This window comes from Carettochelys insculpta, chromosome 22 (assembly GCF_033958435.1).
Source record: "Carettochelys insculpta isolate YL-2023 chromosome 22, ASM3395843v1, whole genome shotgun sequence".
NCBI lineage: Eukaryota > Metazoa > Chordata > Testudines > Carettochelyidae > Carettochelys > Carettochelys insculpta.
The window spans coordinates 6,276,858-6,294,921 of record NC_134158.1 but is presented as its reverse complement, the minus strand read 5'-3'; the positions used below and the strand labels follow the sequence as shown (position 1 = coordinate 6,294,921).

The window sequence follows — 18,064 nt, the reverse complement described above, 5'->3', positions numbered from 1 at the left end:
CACCAACTTCGAAATAGCGCCCGTCACGTCTACACGCGTCGGGCGCTATTTCGAAGTTAACTTCAACGTTAGGCGGCGAGACGTCGAAGTCGCTAACCTCATGAGGAGATAGGAATAGCGCCCTACTTCGACGTTCAACATCGAAATAGGGACAGTGTAGACGATCTGCGTCCCGCAACGTCGAAATTGCCGGGTCCTCCATGGCGGCCATCAGCTGGGGGGTTGAGAGACGCTCTCTCCAGCCCCTCAGCTCACTGGTGGCCGCGTGGAGCGGCCCCTTAAAGGTCCCCTCCCCCGCCCTGACTGCAGGAGGCTGAGGCAACGTGCAGGCTCCTGCCTGCACACGCGGCGAGCCTGCACAGCCCTCAGCCCCTGACACCGGCCATGGCTGCCCAGCAGCCCCCCCAGCGCCCCCAGGGGACCCCCCCCAAGGGCAGCCAGAGCAGCCAGGGCAGCCAGAGGGCCACGCAGTCTGGGAAGCGGCAGCGGGGCCCCTCTTGGACGGAGGCCGAGATGCGGGACCTGCTGGGGCTCTGGAGCGAGGAGGAGGTGCTCCAGGTAATGGGGAGCAAGAGGCGGAACGCAGATGCGTTCGCTCGGCTGGCCGACGGCCTGGCTGCCCGGGGTCACCCTGCCCGCACTCCTGACCACGTCCGCAGTAAGGTAGGCAGCCAGCCAGAGGAGGGGGAAAGCTGCATCCCAGAGGGGCCCCCCTTGGGGTCTTCTCCCCACGACGGGTTGGAAGGACTGTCTCTTCCGACAGCTGGTGCTGTCACTCCTGCCAGAAACTGGCCATCTGTGGCCTAAGAAAGCTCTCCTGCTCTCAGACCCTGCGGGGTGAAGTGGGAGTCGCTCCCACCAGGGGACGGGATGCAGGGCAGGGGGACCCCTGAACCCCATCCATCACAGCAGCATCTCCCGGGGACGGGGATGGGGAACCTGCAGCACAGGGCGGGGGGGACAAAGGCCACGGCTCGGGGCCCACACTAACGCCTGTCTCCATTCTTCTTTCCCCCCTCCTCTCCTGTGTCCTGCACCTGCACCTGCACCATCCGAAGGACCGGAAGAGAGCGCCGGCGAGGCCTCGGTTGTCCCGGAGAGCCCTCCGGGACCCTCGCTCCAGGGCAGCCCCTCGGCCAAGGAACGACCGGCCCCGCGGAGGGCCAGACGGCGGACCCCGTGCCTGCTACCGGCGGCGGCCACGGACCCCCAGCTGCTGGCCATCCTCCGCCGGCAGCTGGAGGTGTCGGAGCAGCACCTCCAGCTGCAGGAGCAGGCGCTGGCCTGGCGCAGGGAGGCATGGGGGGCCTATATGGAGACCATCAACCGGCTGGTTGACTACCTGGCCCCCCATGCCGCGCCGGCCGAGCCACCGCCCGCCATGCCCGCTCCTGCAGCCCCACCACCAGCTGCTCCAGCCGTCGCCGGGCCGTCCGCCGTCGCTCCACCACCTCCCCGCGAGGGCCACCGCGCCGAGGGACCTCTGGAGCCACCCGAGACTCGCCGGCGCCGCTACCTTCCGGTGGAGCCCGCTCCCACCCAGCCGCGGACCAGACTGCAGGCCCGGCGGAGCTCCCGGCTGGGCACGCCCAGTGCTGGGCTGTAGGGGCGAGGGGCCCAGGACGTGGCCCCCCCGCCTTGTTGGACATACTTTTGTTGGACTGCTTTATTTTGGTGCCCCTGTTTGCCCCGTCCCCCCTCTGTAAATAGTTCGTCCCGTTCTCCCTGCTTTGCTTTTTTGTTGATGGTGCACACTTTTTTATTTGCTTTGTGGTTGTATTGTTTTATTTGTGCCCATCTTGATTTGCTTGAACGTTTGTCCCTCCTTCTTTTTGGTTTCTGTGTCAGATATTTATTTATTTAAAAAAAAAAAAATTCGTTAAGACAAAAAAAACGTTTACGTTCACCCACAAGTTCGTGCTGTCATTTCTCCTGGACAAGTGGGGGGGGCGCGGTGGGGTGCTCCATGGTGTTGGCGTTGGGGCAGGAGTGTGGGGGAGGAAGGGGCAGGCAGTAGGGGGCCTGGCCAGAGTTCACCCCGCGGCCTGTTGCTCGAAGTGGGCCCGCAGGGCCTCCCGGACCCGGGTCCCCTCTGGGTCCACCTGCCGACTGGGGGCAGCAGGTGGCTGCACATGTGCCCTGACGGCCTCGGCAGCCCAGCCCTGAAGAAAGCTCTCCCCCTTGCTCTCCACAAGGTTGTGCAGGGCGCAGCAGGCACCCACAATCTGGGGGATGTTGTTGGGGCTGGCATCCAGGCGGGTCAGGAGACATCGCCAGCGTCCCTTGAGGCGGCCAAATGAGCGCTCCACCACCTGGCGCGCACGGTTCAGGCGCTCGTTGAAGCGCTCCTGGCTGGCAGAGAGGTGGCCCGTGTAGGGGCGCATGAGCCACGGCCGGAGGGGGTAGGCCGCATCCGCGAGGATGCAGAAGGGCATGGTGGTGTCCCCCAGAGGGATCTCCCGCTGGGGGATGTAGGTCCCCGCCTCCAGCCGGCGGCACAGGCCCGAGTTGCGGAAAACCCGGGCGTCGTGGGTGCTGCCAGGCCAGCCCACGTAAATGTCCTGGAACCGTCCCCGGCTGTCCACCAAGGCCTGCAGGACGAATGAATGGTAGCCCTTCCGGTTGAGGTATCGGCCGCCACTGTGGTCCGGGGCGCGGATGGGGATGTGAGTCCCATCCAGAGCCCCGAAGCAGTTGGGGAAGCCCAGGGTGGCAAAGGCGGCGACAGTGGCCTGTGGGTCCCCCAGCCTCACGAGCCTGTGCAGGAGCATGGAGTTGATGGCACGCACGACCTGCAAAGAAAGCACATGGGACAGCCCCAATGAGGGGTGAGCAGGGTGTGCGTGGCCCTGCCCTGCCCTGGCCCCCCTGCCCTGCCCTGCTCTGCCCTGCCCTGCCCTGCCCTGGCCTGCCCTGGCCCCCCTGCCCTGCCCTGCCCTGCCCTGCTCTGCCCTGCCCTGCCCTGCTCTGGCCTCCCTGCCCTGCCCTGCTCTGGCCCCCCTGCCCTACCCTGCCCTGCCCTGCCCTGCCCTGCCCTGGCCCCCCTGCCCTGCCCTACCCTGCCCTGCCCTGCTCTGCCCTGCCCTGCCCTGGCCCCCCTGCCCTGCCCTGCCCTACCCTGCCCTGCTCTGGCCCCCCTGCCCTGCCCTGGCCTCCCCCTGTGGGTTCTCTTACCTCCATGAAGACAGCCCCGACGGTGGCCTTTCCGACACCAAACTGCTGGCCCACAGATTGGTAGCTGTCCGGAGTGGCCAGCTTCCAGACAGCGATGCCGACCCGTTTCTCCACAGGGAGGGCACGCCGCATGGCAGTGTCCCGGTGCCTGAGTGCGGGGGTGAGCCACTGGCAGAGCTCCAGGAATGTCTGGCGGGTCATCCTGAAGTTCCGGAGCCAGTGGTCGTCGTCCCACTCCCCAAGCACCAGCCGCTCCCACCAGTCGGTGCTGGTGGGGTAGCTCCACAGCCGCCGGCGTGTGAGGCGGGGGGTGGAGCGGGGTGCTGCAGGGGTAGGGGCTGAGCCCTGCTGCCCTGGGGGCATGTCCTCCCCTGGGGCAAGAAGGTGCTCAGCTGCCCCCAACATGGCATGAGCCAGGGCAAGCCCTGCTCCTGCCGGGAGGGCTGGGTGGACCTCTAGCTGCTGCTGCTGCTGCTGCTGCTGCTGCTGGGGGTCCATGACTGCGGCGCTCGGGGTCTGTGTGCCTATATGGCTCCTCAGACCGCGTGCTGTGCAGGCTGAGTGTATGTGGGAGGGGCCCTTTAAGGGAGCGGCTAGCTGTTGCCCCGGAAGCGCTAGTCCGCCCGTTGACCCTGTCTGCAGCTGTGCCTGGCATCCCTATTTCGATGTGTGCTACTTTGACGTGTAGACGTTCCCTCGCTGCGCCTATTTCGATGTTGGGCTGAGCAACGTCGAAGTTGAACATCGACGTTGCCGGCCCTGGAGGACGTGTAGATGTTATTCATCGAAATAAGCTATTTCGATGTTGGCTGCACGTGTAGACGTAGCCATGAGGAGATAGGAATAGCGCCCTACTTTGACGTTCAACATCGAAGTAGGGACCGTGTAGACGATCCGCGTCCCGCAACGTCGAAATTGCTGGGTCCTCCATGGCGGCCATCAGCTGGGGGGTTGAGAGATGCTCTCTCTCCAGCCCCTGCGGGGCTCTATGGTCACCGTGGGCAGCAGCCCTTAGCCCAGGGCTTCTGGCTGCTTCTGCGGCAGCTGGGGATCTATGCTGCAGGCACAGGGTCTGCAACCAGTTGTCAGCTCTGTGTATCTTGTGTTGTTTAGTGCAACTGTGTCTGGGAGGGGCCCTTTAAGGGAGAGGCTTGCTGTTGAGTCCGCCCTGTGACCCTGTCTGTAGCTGTGCCTGGCATCCCTATTTCGATGTGTGCTACTTTGACGTGTAGACGTTCCCTCGCTGCGCCTATTTCGATGTTGGGCTGAGCAACGTCGAAGTTGAACATCGACGTTGCCGGCCCTGGAGGATGTGTAGACGTTATTCATCGAAATAAACTATTTCGATGTCGCAACATCGAAATAAGCTATTTCGATGTTGGCTGCACGTGTAGACGTAGCCCTGGAGGCCAGGGCTGTTAGATTTTTGCGGGGCCTCCTAGGATCAGGGTTGAGCACAAAAGTTGTGGGTTCAGATTATGGGAGGGGAGCTCCCGGCTGGGCCAGAACGCTGGGGTGTGAGTGGGGGTGAGGGTGCTCCAGCTAGCAGTTCATGCTCTGAGGTAGAGCCTGATATGAAGGGATGGGGTGCAGCAGGTGGGATCTCCAGGCTGGGGCCCAGGGGTGTGGAGTGTGGGGAGGGCTCAGCCTGGCCCACTGTTGGATGGGGGCAAAGGGATAGGTGCCCAGGACCCAAGGCAATTTAAGCTGGCCTGGAAGCCCCAGACCCTTACAAATCACTTAGGCTACGTCTACACGTGCAGCCAACATCGAAATAGGCTATTTCGATGAATAACGTCTACATGTCCTCCAGGGCCGGCAACATCGATGTTCAACTTCGACGTTGCTCAGCCCAACATCGAAATAGGCGCAGCGAGGGAACGTCATAAGAACATAAGAATGGCCATACTGGGTCAGACCAAAGGTCCATCAAGCCCAGCATCCCATCTGCCGACGGTGGCCAATGCCAGGTGCCCCAGAGAAGGAGAACAGAAGACAATGATCAAGTGATTTATCTCCTGCCATCCATCTCCTGCCCTTGTTCTGAAGGCCAGGGCACCATACTTTATCCCTGGCTAATAGCCATTTATGGACCTAACCTGCAAAAATTTATCAAGCTCTTTTTTAAACCCTAATAGAGTCCTGGCCTTCACAGCCTCCTCGGGCAAGGAGTTCCACAGGTTGACTGTGCGCTGTGTGAAGAAAAATTTCCTTTTATTACTTTTGAACCTACTACCCATCAATTTCATTTGGTGTCCCCTAGTTCTTGTATTATGGGAAAAGGTAAATAATTCTTCTATATTCACTTTCTCCACACCATTCATGATTTTATATACCTCTATCATATCGCCCCTCAATCGCCTTTTTTCCAAACTGAAAAGTCCCAGTCTCTCTAGCCTCTCCCCATATGGGACCCTTTCCAAGCCCCTAATCATCTTAGTCGCCCTTTTCTGAACCTTTTCTAATGCCAATATATCTTTTTGGAGGTGAGGAGACCACATCTGCACGCAGTACTCGAGATGTGGGCGTACCATAGTTTTATGTAGGGGAAGTATGATATCTTTTGTCTTATTATCGATCCCTTTTTTAATAATTCCTAACATCCTATTTGCCTTACTAACTGCCGCTGCACACTGCGTGGATGTCTTCAGAGAACTATCCACTATAACTCCAAGATCCCTTTCCTGATCTGTCATAGCTAAATTTGACCCCATCATGTAGTACGTGTAATTTGGGTTATTTTTTCCAACATGCATTACCTTACACTTACCCACATTAAATTTCATTTGCCATTTTGCTGCCCAATCACTCAGTTTGCTGAGATCTTTTTGTAGTTCTTCACAATCCGTTTTGGTTTTGACTGTCCTGAACAACTTGGTGTCATCTGCAAACTTTGCCACCTCACTGCTTACCTCATTTTCTAGATCATTGATGAACAAGTTGAACAGGATCGGTCCCAGGACTGAGCCCTGGGGAACACCACTAGTTACCCCCCTCCATTGTGAAAATTTACCATTTATTCCAACCCTTTGTTTTCTGTCTTTTAACCAATTCCCGATCCATGAAAGGACCTTTCCTCCTATCCCATGACCACCTAATTTACATAAAAGCCTTTGGTGTGGGACCGTGTCAAAGGCTTTCTGGAAATCTAGGTATATTATGTCCACTGGGTGCCCCTTGTCCGCATGTTTATTAACCCCTTCAAAGAATTCTAATAGATTAGACAGACACGACTTCCCTCTGCAGAAACCATGCTGACTTTTGCCCAACAATTCGTGCTCTTCTATGTGCCTTGCAATTTTACTCTTTACTAGTGTTTCTACTAATTTGCCTGGTACTGATGTTAAAGTTATCGGTCTATAATTGCCAGGATCTCCTCTAGAGCCTTTTTTAAATATTGGTGTTATATTGGCCGTCTTCCAGTCATTTGGTACCAAAGTGGATTTAAAGGATAGGTTACAAACCACTGTTAATAACTCCGCAATTTCACATTTGAGTTCTTTCAGAACCCTTGGGTGAATGCCGTCTGGTCCTGGAGACTTGTTACTATTCAGCTTATCAATTAATTCCAAAACCTCCTCTAATGTCACTTCAATCTGAGTGAGTTCCTCAGATTTGTTGCCTAAAAAGGCTGGCTCAGATTTAGGAACCTCTGTAACATCTTCAGCCGTGAAGACTGAAGCAAAGAAATCATTTAATCGCTCCGCAATGGCACTGTCTTCCTTGATCGCTCCTTTTATATCTTTATCATCCAAGGGCCCCACTGCTTTTTTAGCAGGCTTCCTGCTTCTAATGTATTTAAAAAACATTTTACTATTGTTTTTTGAATTTTTGGCTAGCTGTTCCTCAAACTCTTTTTTGGCTTTTCTTACTACATTATGACAGTTAATTTGGGAGTGTTTATGTTCCTTTCTATTTTCCTCACTAGGATTTGACTTCCACTTTTTAAAAGCTGCCCTTTTCTCTCTCACTGCCTTTTTAACATGGCTGTTTAGCCATGGTGGTTCTTTGTTAGGTCTCTTACTGTGTTTTTTTATTTGGGGTATACATTTAAGTTGGGCCTCTAGTATGGTGTCTTTAAACAGTTTCCATGCAGCTTCCAGGGATTTTAGTTTAATTACTCTACCTTTTAGTTTCTGTTTAACTAGCTTCCTCATTTTAGTGTAATTCCCCTTTTTGAAATTAAATGCCAGAGTGTTTGACCGCTGCGGTGTTCTTCCCAACACAGGAATATTAAAAGTTATTATATTGTGGTCACTATTTCCAAGCGGTCCAGTAACAGTTACCTCTTGGACCAGATCCTGCGTTCCAGTCAAGACTAGATCGAGAATCGACTCTCCCCTTGTGGGTTCCTGTACTAGCTGCTCCAAGAAGCAGTCATTTAAGGCATCAAGAAATTTAATCTCTGAATCCCGTCCTGAGGTGACATGCACCCAATCAATATGGGGATAATTGAAATCTCCTATTATTACTGTGTTTTTTATTTTGATAGCCTCTCTAATCTCCCTCATCATTTCAGCATCACTATCACTGTCCTGGTTAGGTGGTCGGTAATATATTCCTAATGCCATATTCATATTAGAGGAATGAATTGTTATCCATAATGATTCTATGGAACATTTTGATTCCTTTAGGATTTTTACTTCATTTGATTCTATATTATCCTTCACATATAGTACCACTCTGCCACCCGCACGACCTGTTCTGTCTTTCCGATATAATTTATATCCCGGTATGATAGTGTCCCACTGATTTTCCTCATTCCACCATGTTTCTGAGATGCCTATTATGTCAACTTCCTCCTTTGATATGAGGTACTCCAGTTCACCCATCTTATTAGACAGACTCCTAGCATTAGTGTAAAAGCATGTTAGAAAACTACCACTATTTATATGTCCGCCTTTCACAGACGCGTTGGATTTTTTTATGCACGATTGTTTCACATCTGATCTTGCCCATATATTATTTCCCACGTTCCCTATCTGACTAACTTCTAGGGAATCCCTGTCTATGGAGCCTCGTGTAAGAGAAGTCTCTGTCCGATCCAGGTGCTCCCCCGCACCAATCGGCTTTCCCCCACCTCTTAGTTTAAAAACTGCTCTAGTTTAAAAACGTCTACACGTCAAAGTAGCACACATCGAAATAGGGATGCCAGGCACAGCTGCAGACAGGGTCACAGGGCGGACTCAACAGCCAGCCGCTCCCTTAAAGGGCCCCTCCCAGACACAGTTGCACTAAACAACACAAGATACACAGAGCTGACAACTGGTTGCAGACCCTGTGCCTGCAGCATAGATCCCCAGCTGCCGCAGAAGCAGCCAGAAGCCCTGGGCTAAGGGCTGCTGCCCACGGTGACCATAGAGCCCCGCAGGGGCTGGAGAGAGAGCATCTCTCAACCCCCCAGCTGATGGCCGCCATGGAGGACCCAGCAATTTCGACGTTGCGGGACGCGGATCGTCTACACGGTCCCTACTTCGACGTTGAACGTCGAAGTAGGGCGCTATTCCTATCTCCTCATGAGGTTAGTGACTTCGACGTCTCGCCGCCTAACGTCGAAGTTGGTGCCGCTACTTCGAAGTAGCGTGCACGTGTAGACGCAGCTTTAGACAGGTGTGGCAGGTGGAAAGCCCCCTTGTGGAGGCAGCCTCCCCCCCCCGCCCACACCCTCTCTATTCTTTATGCCTGTGCCATCCCTCAGAGCCACAGCCCCCCACCCTCTGAGAAGAGGTGGAAAAAAGTGAGGTGATGGGAGAAATAAGGAGAGCGTAGGGAGTTTGGCTGCTCCTCTTTGCACAGGTGTTAATGGTTTAGAAGGGAAAGAATTCTTTTTACACATTATTCTGTAGGAGTTTTGTAGCTATCGGAAACCGATCAACAATTTACAAAAATATCCTGTGTTACTTTACTATTTGGTGCATGGTACGCAGAATCACAGAATCATAGGGCTGGAAGGGACGTCAGGAGGTTATCTCGTCCAGCCCCCTGCTTCAAGCAGGATCAACCCCCACTAAGTCATCCCAGCCAGGACCTTGTCCAGCCGGGACTTAAAAACCTCAAGGGATGGAGAATCCACCACCTCTCTAGGCAAAGCATTCCAGTGCTTCACCACCTGCCTGGTGAAGAAGTTTTTCCTAATATCTAACCTACAACTTTCCCTCTTCAACTTCTGACCATTACTCCTTGTTCTGCCATCTGACACCACTGAGAACAGTTTCTCACCCTCCTTTTTATAGCTCCCCTTCAGGAAGTTGAAGGCTGCTATTAAATCACCTCTAAGTCTTCTCTTCTGTAAACTAAACAAGCCCAAATCCCTCAGCCTATCCTCATAGGTCTTGTGCTCCAGACCCTTAATCATTTTTGTTGCTCTTCGCTGAACCTGCTCCAGCAAATCCACATCCTTTTTATACTGGGGGGCCCAAAACTGGACACAATATTCCAGATGTGGCCTCACCAGTGCCGAATAAAGAGGAGTAACTACTTCAGTAGATCTGCTCGAAATGCTCCTCCTAATGCACCCCAGTATGCCGTTAGCTTTCTTGGCTACAAGGGCACACTGTTTACTCAAATTAAATTAACAACTGGAAGAACTTAGATCCTATTTATTTGACTTTTCAGTTGGCTTCTGCTGAACCAAGAGTTGGTTGGGAGGGTTTCTCCATTTGGGGACAGCGGGACAACCGACAGGAAGCATCTGTTGGGAGTTTTGTTGTAGTGGTTTCAAGGGGGCTGATTCCTCCTGTCTCTCAAGCCATCAACCTGCAGCCTCTCAGGGCCGTTAACAAGAGAGGAAAGCATGGTAACAAAATACGGTTGAAGTGTTATTAACGATGATGCGCCTCCTCAACGGAAAAGCAGTGAATTAAATTTCTTCTTTGGTGGATATTAAAACTCCCCACCCCCACCCCCACCCCCACAGAAGCCATCAATTACTGGAACAATAAAGATTTCAGAAGGAGTTTCTTTAACTGGCTGGCCGGCTGAGTTTCTGCCTGAATAATTACTTTAACGTTTATGATGTTTTCAGTTCTAACTCTCTGGTTTCTAGCCCACTGGCCCCAGCCCCCTGGATGTCGTCCACTTTTAGAAACTGAACGGGCCCCAGGCCTGGGCAGAGCTATTCTTTGCAGAGCCTCTGACTAAAACTGTGTCCAGCCCCCATGAAGACTCCTGTGCTGAAGAAAAACTGGCTCCATAATAAGAAATTGGCCAAGAACTTGTTTAAAAAACACGAGGAACAGGACAGAATCTCATGCATCTATTGCTTGGAGCGCTTGGCTGGCCTAACAGCTCACAGCCATTTTGCATGTCACGGCAGATGTTTGCATTTAGTTGCTAGGGTATAAAAGGGGCAAAAAGCATCTGCAGAAGATAAATGAGTGACTGAGGCTGGTGAAAACCAGTTTTTGCATATTTCCCTAGGTCTGGGTGCACAAAGTTGGGGTGGGCTCCCTCAGGCAAGGGGGTGAAATTGTCTAAGGGGGGCCAGCACAATTGGCTGTTGGGTCCCAGGCTCATCTGTCTCATTAAAAATGTTGAAATCTGTTACTGCTTTTATGTCTGTGTATTCACATTTATACGCTGATTCATAAGGGGTTTTTTCTTTTCACATAACTAGCCACCGGTGGGCGCAAACCTGGAACCTGGGTGCATGAGCCTCCGAAGTTTGAGCTAAAAGCCAGCTGGCACTTAACTAAGGCTGCAGCAGAGACTTGTTTGTTCTCTGTGTGAAGTGATCCAGGTGCCTCCACATGGGGCTGTGAACCGCACCAAGGTGTGTGCGTTATATTTACACTTCCTGCAGGGGGTATTTGTCATATGAACATAACTGAAATTTCCGTCGGTCTGGATAACATTAGACAGGAGCTCTGCTAATTGCAGGGATGAAACATGGGACCCAATGTAAAAAGTTTGCTCCCCCCCCCGCCCTGGATGGTGGTACTTCTCCGGAGTCCCTCTCCCCAGGGATCTTAGTTCCTGCGTGTACTTCTGCAGCCCTTCCCTGCTCCAGCAGGAGAGTCAGAATGGGTGTGAGTGAGGAAGGGGGCCTGGAAGAGAGCCCCGTCCACAATGAACATATGGCGGGGGTGTGTGTGTGTGATCTGTTTCTGCCCCCATGCGTCAGGCTGGGTGGGGCCCCAGGGCAGCTGGGGACAGAAAAGGATTTGAAAGGGGCTGAGCACAGGGTTCCCTGTAAGCTGGGTGCTTGGGCGGCTGCTCTTGAGAGGTTGAGGTGCCACCCAGCTGATGAGCAGAGCACCCACATCTGGCAGTGTGTGTTCCTAGTGGTGGTGCATGTCTCCACATGCCTGGGTGCACATAATACAATTAATTCTGCCCTTGGCTGGAAAACATTAGAGGGAACACGTCTGTCCTGTGAGGAGCCAGCACAACTCCCAGGCCTGGCTTGATGTGAGTAATGAATCAATGGAGAGAAGGGGGGGTTCATTTCTTGGAAGGGAGGGTTACTCAGTAACGAGGTCAGTTGTAATCAGATAAGGAAATGGGACAGTAAGCGGAAAGCAAGGCTGTCTGATCTAGCTAAGACAAGAGGCAGAGCACACTGGGAACTGTTTCTGAACAAGAAAAAGACAGGCGAGAGAGGTTGGGAGGGTGAATATGAAGGAGAGAGTAAAGCTGAATTAGTGCGTAGGTAGAGGGTGCTGGGGCTGGTTCCTGCAAAGGAGCGAAGCCAACCCCAAACCAGGAAGCGATGCACGGGGAACGTAACACATGCAGGTGTATAAAGGAAGAGCTTGGCTGGGTCCCTTTGGATGTGCAATACGCCCTGTATCTGCCCTCTGCACTTGACTCTGATCAACTGAAAGTAGGTTTGCTACATGCCAAATAAAGACACCTGAGCCCTGGGCCAACGTCGCTCTTAGGGAGCTGAGAGGCAGCGTTCCCTGGCAGTTGAGTGCTCGAACAGCCTCCCAGGAGCGATTCAGGTGCTGCCCAGCTGATTAGCAGAGCGCCCACAGACCACCACATGCTTCTACCAGTGGTGCCCATCCACACATGCCTTGGTGCATAAAATTTATTCTGCCCATGGATGGAAAAACTTAGCATGAACCCCAGGATAGCTAACCAGAGGCAAGCCCCTGTCTGGCTGTCCTTAGTTTGGCTTAGGAGCCGCTCCGAATGACCGTAGATCCAAGCAGCAATGGGAGGGAGGATGAGAACAGACACAAACAGAGAGATTGTTCTGTCCGGTGTGCAGGGGTGGGTGTGGCCACAACTGGGAGGATGTGGTGGTGGAGGGGGGAGGGAAGCAACAAACGACCTTCAAAAAGCAGAGAAGCAAAAGTGCTTTGACCTAGGGATGGGACGTGTCTGAGATGGAGCCAAGCAGCCAGTCAGGAGATGTGGTTTTGTTTCCTTTTATCCACAGGGAGAAACAGACAGATGCACACAGCTTGGATTGCTGAGTCTCCCCTCTCACAGGTGTACACAGCAGTGAAATCTGGCCCTCTTTCATCCATTATGAAATCCTCCTGCAGTACACACTTAGGGAGAACACCCACATAAGGGGTGAGTGTGAAGGGCACACACGTGTGCACGCACACACACACATGCAAGGCACACATATACATACTAGGGACACCATGGAGGGGAACAGAGAGGGAGAGGGAGAGAAGAGAGACATTTTGTGGATCAAGGACGCAAACTGGGGTAACAAAGAGATACACATTCAGGTCTGTCGATGTGGGGTGGTAAAGGTGGAGTTGTCCTGGCCCCTCTGAAGTGCCACTTTCTGTAAGCTTTGCAATAGTCATCACCCGTATAACCTGTTAGCTATTGTAACATCTCACCATGATAAGGGAGTGTGAATTTCTGTAAGAAATACTGCAGCCGAGCTGGAGTAGTTTAGCTTTTGTATAAGAGTACAGGTACTTTGCTAATACCTCTTGTAGCTTTGTTTTACAGACTGAGCTCTGTTCTATGGAGTTACATTTTGTTTGTGAGGGAGGAAAGTGTGAATGTGGGTGTGGCCCAATGGATTCAGTCCCTGAAAGCAGCTTGTCTAGACAACCGGCTGCTGGCAGCACCTGGATAGCCAGAGAACAGTAGGACTGAGCCCTGCAAAAGAATCCAGCCAGGAAAGAGAAACAGAAGATCAAGAGAAGATCAAAGCCCCATCTGCTGTTAGCTGATGACTCATGGTCATACAACATCTTGGGGCAGTGGGACAGGACAGGAGCTACGGACTGAAACCCATAAAAAGATGGGTGCAAAGAAATAAGGGGGTTCTTCTTGCCATCACCTTTCTGCTGGAGTTAATCTTGGCTGGCTGGGGAGGCAGGAGGAACCTGGGCCCCTCCCTCTCTCCTCAGGATGGGTGGTACTAACTATACCTGAATACCATGCTGACAAGGGAGCTAGGGAGCCGTAGGATCAGCTTGCCCCACCCTGGATTCATGACTGCAGGCAGACAGTCCTCCGTTGTCCCTTTGCAACTCCTCACCTGCGTGAGTTCACCGGTGTGAGTGCAGGAAGTTGAGTGTGGGTGGGTGTGAGCTTGAAAGCCAGTTCCCCTTTTCCTTTAATCCAACAGGGGCATTTAACAAAATATGTAGAAGTGTAACGCTGCGGTGCTCTCTCGTGGAAATAAGGTAACAGCCTGGACTGCAGAAAGGACTGACGGCCTCTTCCATGCAGGGCCCCACCCACTTTCCAGGCTTCACTAAGACTACGTCTACACTAGCACACTACGTCGAAGTAGCCTATTTCGACGTAAGAATATCGAAAGAGGCTACTTCAACACGTATCGTCTACACATCCTCCAGGGCTGGTGCCATCGATGTTCAACGTCGAAGTAGCAATGGGGAACATCGAAAGGAGCCGCCCCAGAAGGAAATGTGGAGTGTCCACACACACAAGCGCTCTCCGTCGAAATAAGGGGCCAACAAAGCCCCAAGCCGCTCCCTTAAAGGGCCCCTCCCAGACACACTCAGCCTGCACAGCATGAGATCCAGAGCCGACAACTGGTTGCAGATCCTGTGCACACACCATGGACTCCCAGCTGCAGCAGCAGCAGCAGCAGCAGCAGCCAGATGCCCTGGGCTAAGGGCTGATGCACGCGGCAACCATAGAGCCCCGCAGGGGCTGGACAGAGCGTCTCTCAACCCCTCAGCTGATGGCCGCCATGGAGGACCCTGTTATTTCGATGTAGCGGGACGCAGATCGTCTACACACGCCCTACTTTGGATCTGAACATCGAAGTAGTGCATTATTCCCATCTTCGGATAGGAATAGCGATTTCGATGTCTCACTGCCTAACGTTGATTTCAACATCGAAATAGTGTACGGTGCATGTAGACACAATGTGTACTATTTCGACGTTGTGCCAGCTACTTCAAAGTAGCTGGCAAGTGTATACGCACCCTAAGTCTCTTTAACTCCCACCCAGTTTCCCTCTGTGAGCCATTCATGGATTGCCAACAGGCCTAGCCTATGTCAACAAATGTCAGTGTCACTGTATGTAAATAAAATGTCAAAATATTTCCATCAACAATTATAGAGACTGACAGAGACAGGCAAATAAGGGAAATTCTGCATGAAAACAAATAAGCCATTGTTTGGTGGCCGTTGCTATATTTTGACCTGGGATGCTGAAATTCATGTTTTCGGGGTTATAAAGTTCTAACTCTTTCCATGTCAACATCGGTTGCTGTTTACTGTTTTCTGACTCCTGAGTTAAAATTTTCCACAACGGTGAATGAGTCAATAGGGAGAGATATTTAAACAGCTTAATACCCATAATTCTGTACAGCTGCAAACATGGATTATGATAACAAACTTGTTTTATAAATGCCTAAAAACAATCCTCAGTATGACCAACCAAACTTATGAAAGTCATGCCCAATGTTGGCCAAGCCTAGTTATAACTCCTACTTAAATCAGGCTAATCCAGGGCTTGGACCAGGGACTCTGCTGGGGTGGACGGTCTAAGTCAGATGCAAGCTGGGATCCAGGATTCAAGCCTGATCGCTTTGCAGCATAGACTCAGCCTGACTGGGTTCCTGCTCTGGCAGTCCAACCAAAGAATCCCACAGGCCGACTTTCTCTGTCCTCCCTGGACAGTCAAGATTTCCCACACTGCACCACAAACACAGGGCTACAGCGGCCACATTTTTGCAGGGTGTAATGGGGCTCCGGAGTCCCCAAGCTCTGCATCCCATCCGCAGACTGTAGTGATTCCCACTCAGCAGGACAAGAAATTTATGAGGCAACAAGGATACATCGCGGCACAGTCTCATCAGTACAACAACCAGAAGTGGTCTGTCCAGCCCATATGGGGGGTGGGGTGGGGAACAAGAGCCCTCAGAGGAAACCTGAGGCCTGGAGATCCCCTCCAACCTGAGGCCTGCTGCTGTTCCCCTCCAGCCTTCCGACCACTCTCCCTTAACTGCCACAGTTTCTAATTCAAAAAATGCTCCACCTCTCCCTTTGTCTGGGTCTCAGCCCAGCAGAGATGTCACTTGGTCTCCTAGCTTACAAATGACCATAGCTTGCTCACCAAGACTACCCTCAACAGGAACCGCACACCCAGTATGAGTTTCATACACCCACCCACCCACCCACTCTTTGTCACGCGGGTCACTAGGAAGTCTGGGACATAGGTGGGACTCAGGCCTTCATTGTGTATTGTGGACACCGAAGCCCTGGGGTGGGACCGAAGGTTGAACAATTGCTAATTTGGGGATACAAATATGTGTAGACGCTCTAAAAGTTCATTCAGACAATGACTTGTTTCTACTGCTTCCTATGCCTTACACTGAAATGGAAGTGCAATATTACATTCCAACTCGTTTATTGGATAACAAAATGGCAGAAAGTCAGCGAGTTTTCAGTAGTGGTCTTATGGGATATTTTCGCATATTTTTGTAAATGCAGGTTGAACCTCTCTCATCCGGACCTCTGTCATCTGGCAAACTCCATAATCCAGCATGATTTTACTCAGCTGGATGACCACTTATCCTGGGTGTGCCCAAGTTTTCCGTGGTCCCATAAAGTTTGTTTCCAGCCACCAGTCCTGGCTGTCAGCGTTCTGTGTTGCTCTTAGCTGTAATTTACCCCTAAGTGTCTTCTATGAGCCCAGTAAGCAGTAGGAGCGTTGGTAATGTGCTAAACAATATTGACCTCCCATGGTCCATCAAATTCTCTCGTCCGGCAACCCAGGGTCCTGGACAAGAGAGTTTCAACCTGTAGTTTTTAAGTGAGGTGTTAACGTGGTGGGATGCAAAACAAATCTGACTCCTGCAAAGGGGACAGTAGTCTGGACAGGTTGAATGGCACTCTGGCTGGGGAGCACAGAGGGGACCTACGCTCCTCCCTCGGCTGTGCCCACTGGAGCCACAGCCCCCACTGAGAGGTTCTTCTCTCCTGGTCCCAAGCTGCTGCAGTGAGAGAGGGTGGAGGTTGTTCTCTCTGCCCAGGGGAGCTACATCCTGAACCCTCATCCTCATCCTCATCCCCATCCCCGTCCCAGAGCAATGACTGAAATGCAGCGTGGACATTTTCCTTTCATTTTCCAAACAACACAAACTGATTGCATTAACGATCCGAACAACGCTGGGTACATTTTCTTGATCCTGTCTCTTACCCCTCACTCCCTACAAAGAGCAGGGACAAAACAGCTGTGCCAGGCAGGAGATCTCTGTCTAGTTCCTAGCAAGGACGTCACAGGCTGCTGGCTTGACCGTGGGCTTATCAGTTCATGTCTGTGTCCCTCACCTACCAGACAGTCAGGGATATCAGTTGCTTGGTGAGGAAATATTTCACAACTCTGGAGCCTCACTGAAAATGGGATTTTGGGTGGGAATTCCCAGAGCAGAGGAAGATGGGGGGCTTGCCCCCTTCTCTCCAGCCCCTTAGCACACCTAGCTCAGGCCCTCACTGTGCAAACAGACCTCCACCTCCTCCTCCCAGCCCCACACCCAGCCCACCTCCCACCAGCTCCAGACGCACCTGCCAGCGCGGAACCAGAGCCCCCCCGCTGTCTGCCTTCCCCGCGGAATGAGCCTTCTCCTTCTCCCCTCCTGCCACACCCCTCCAATCTGGGGCCTCCTCCTCATTCCCAACCCACCGACCCCCTCGCTACTGTTCCCAAACTGCTCCCCCACAAGGCTGAGACCCCTACCTGTCCTTCCCCAGCCCATCAGAGCAGGTTACAGGTGCAGCTCCCCCCACACGAAGCCCCAGGGGAAGGGAGGTGATTCAGCAAATCCACCATAGCCCGGCTGTGTGGCTACCTGGCCAGCATCCGCCCCCCGCCCCCCGCCATAGTGTGGGCCGCCCACCCCTTTTTCTGGGGGATGTGGGGTGCAGCTCAGCATTGCCGCAGTGGGATGCAGCCAGGCCAATTCCCCACCCTGAATCCTGCATCTTTCCTCCTTGCATCTGCTCCCTCCGCATGTCAAACTCTCAGAGCCTTTTCTCAGCCCTGGGAGGTTTGGGGCAGTGTGCGGGGGGGATCCCTCTTTGTATCCGACACCACCACCACCGTTCCTTTAGGAAAGCCGCTATTTCTCCCTCATCCCCAGGACAAAACGCACCACTTACCTTGATCCCACATAGCTGCAGCCAGCTCCTGGCAGAAATGGACCAGCTCTGCTCCTGCAGTGCGTCTCTCCAGCATAGACTGGCGATTTTAGCCCCTCCTCCCATTCTCTGCTCACTACCATTCACTCTGGCTCTCAGGGAGGAGGGCAGGGAGGTGAGGAGCACAAAGGGAACTAACTGATGAATTACTCAGGGATGCAGAAGCTTGGAAGAGGAATAGACGAATGGAAATTATTCTGTACAGGAAACTCATGTCCAGCAGCCACGGGAGCAGGAGGTTGCCAGATAGTCAAATAATTTCTGGGGAATAGAGAGGAACACCTGGCAA

At 52.8% G+C, this 18,064-nt stretch overlaps 1 protein-coding gene across 1 annotated transcript in view; it reads right to left on the bottom strand.

Moving 5' to 3' along the window:
• The window catches only part of LOC142024942 (C-type lectin domain family 2 member D-like), a 56,384-nt gene extending 38,619 nt beyond the window's left edge, over positions 1-17,765 (bottom strand). Inside the window, exon 1 of the mRNA XM_075017319.1 lies at positions 17,737-17,765. The gene's annotated coding sequence lies outside the window, so the exon portion shown is untranslated. The remainder of the gene's footprint in view (positions 1-17,736) is intronic.
• Between the last annotated feature and the right edge of the window lie 299 nt (positions 17,766-18,064).